Source organism: Orycteropus afer, unplaced genomic scaffold (assembly GCF_000298275.1).
Source record: "Orycteropus afer afer isolate SDZICR_OR568_19922 unplaced genomic scaffold, OryAfe1.0 scaffold00105, whole genome shotgun sequence".
Lineage (NCBI taxonomy): Eukaryota > Metazoa > Chordata > Mammalia > Tubulidentata > Orycteropodidae > Orycteropus > Orycteropus afer.
In genome coordinates, this window is record NW_006921692.1 from 4,201,990 (window position 1) to 4,204,789 (window position 2,800).

Consider the following 2,800-nt stretch of genomic DNA (forward strand, 5'->3'; position numbering starts at 1 on the left):
AATGAAGTTTACTGTGTTTTTTTTTTTTCCCCTTTTCTTTCTTCTTCTTTTCTTCTTTTTTCTTTATTATTATTATTTTATTATTATTATTTTGCTTGCTCAATCCTGTTGTTGGTCCTCTCTACTGAAATTTTTAATTAGTTATTTTACTTTTGAGCTTCTGAACTTGTTTGGCTCTTTTTTTTTTTTTTTAAATGACTTCTTACACAATCCTGACACAGCTTTACTTGCTGAAAATGATGACAAATTGAAGCACATACTGATATTGACAGAATATAGTTTTCAATATGGATTAAACCTGAAAATAAAGAAAATAAAAATTCCACAACTGGACCAATAAACAACATCATGATAAATAGTTGAGAAATGCAAGTTGTCAAATATTTTATTCTACTTGGATAAACAATCAGTGCCCAGGGAGGCAGCCATCAAGAAACCAAATGATGGATTGCACTGGGAAAATCCACTGAAAAAAAAAAAAAAAAAACTTCTTTAAAGTGTGAAAAAGAAAAGGTGTTTTTTCGACTGATGACTGAAGAATGCCTGAACCATGCTATGGACTTATCAATCACCTCATGGGTAAGCTATGATTTGAAAAAGGAAGCTAGAAGAAAATTGATACATTTGAATTGTGACGCTGACCAAGAATATTGAAAATACCATGGTCTATCAGGGAATGAACAGATCTTGGAAGAAATGCAGCAAGAATGCACCTTAGAAGCAAGGATAGTGAGATTTTGCCTTGGTTAAAGGCAAAATGACCAGGGAAGACCAATCATATTATGACTGGTAAAATAGAGAATCAATAAAAATAACATAAAATCTCATCAGATGGACGCCATAGGCCATCCATCTGTGACAATAGGCTCAAACACAGCAACAATGGTGATGATAATGCCAGAATAAAGAATGTTTCTGCTTATTTGCACATCTTGCATACGTAAGACTTCTATGTGTCAGAGCTGACTTGACAGCAGCTAACAAATACATTTTGTTCATAGATCATTTGCCTGATTTCCTTTATTTACTTATTTTCAAACTTTTTATTGTGATTTGGGTGTATCTTTACAAACCAGATTTGTTTTACGTGTTTTCTTTTGACACTGATTACACTGTCTTTCTTGTCTATGCATTTCTTCCTCCCTGCCTTTCTACCTGTGCAAACACTGCTTTTCTGATCTCCCATGTTGATTGTACTGAGGAGTGTGTAACCCTGGTATAGTGCTTCGGCTCATAAGCATGCCTATTATTTGGCTAAGAGTTAGGCCATGAAATTCCAGGTCCAAATGGTAATTTGGTCTTGAAGATTTCACCAGTTTTTATCTGACCAATAAACTTGGTCATTTTTATGTTCTTAAATTTTGCCCCACATTTTTTTTCTTCTGCTCTATCCAGGACTCCAGTTTTGGCTTCTTTATGAGTGGTTAACATTGATAGCGCAACACCATCTAGTTCTTCTAGTTGCAGGTTCATATAGGCTGAGGTTCTCATGGTCCATTAGTCCTTTGGACTAATTGCTTCCATGCGTCTTTGCTTTCCTTCACTCTTCTTTACTAAGGTTAAGGAGAGACAATAGGTGCATCTTAGATGGCTGCTCATGTACTTTTAAGTCCCCAGTCACTACTCACCAAAAGTTAGAGGTAGAACAATATTATTGTGTACTGTTATGTGCCAATTGAGCTTCATGTCCCCTGTGACCATGAGCCCCAGCCCACAGGCCCAGCAACTCACTCTCTCAAGGTGCTTAGTTCTAGCTAAGAAGTTATCCTAACTTTGCTTCCTGTTAGCTTTGTACTGCATATAGACATTTTTTTAGCAAATACACATACAAATGTAGGAACATCATCTGCCAAACCTATATATGGTCATAAGTATATTCCCACTTGTTTATCTATACCTGATCTTCTTGTCTACCTATGTATACACCCATAGACTGTTGTTGTTTGTTTTTAGGTGACATTGAGTCAGGTCTGACTCATAAAGACCCTATGTACAACAGAAAGAAACACAGCCCAGTCATGCACCAGCCTCACAATTCTCGTTATACTCCATCTCGTTGAGGGACTTCTTCTCTTTTGTTGATCCTCCGCTTTACCAAGCATGATATCCTTCTCCAGGGAATGGTCCCCTCTGACAACATCACCAAATAGTGAGGCAACATCTGGCCATTCTCATTCCCAAAGAACATTCCAGCTACACTTCTTCCAGGACAGATTTGTTAGCTCTTCTGGAAGTCCATGGTACTTTCAATATTCTTTGCCAACACCACAACTCAAAAGCATCAATTCTTCTTCTGTCTTCCTTATTCATTACCTATCTTTCACATGCATATGAGGGCAACTGAAAACACCATGGTTTGGCTTAGGTGCACCTTAGTTTTCAGAGACATCTTTGCTCCTCACCACTTTAAAGTGGTCTTTTGCAGCAGATTTGCTCAGTGCACCATGTCATCTGATTTCTTGATTTCTGCTTCTATTGGTGTTGATTGTGGAACCAAGTAATATTAAATCATTGACAACACCAATCTTTTCTCCATTTATCATGATGGTGCTTATTGGTCTAGTTGTGAGGATTTTCGTTTTATATTGTTTTCTATTACTGATAATGCACTATAGTGTATGGAATAGTATTTATCATTATGTCTATATCTCTTGTGCATCTCTTCCTGTTTGCTTTTCCTTAGTGATATTGTATTAGTCATTTTCTTTTGTTGTTGTTGTTGTTAAGTGCCGTCGAGTCGTTTCCGACTCATAGCGACCCCATGCACAGCAGAACGAAACACTGCCCGATCCCGCGCCAG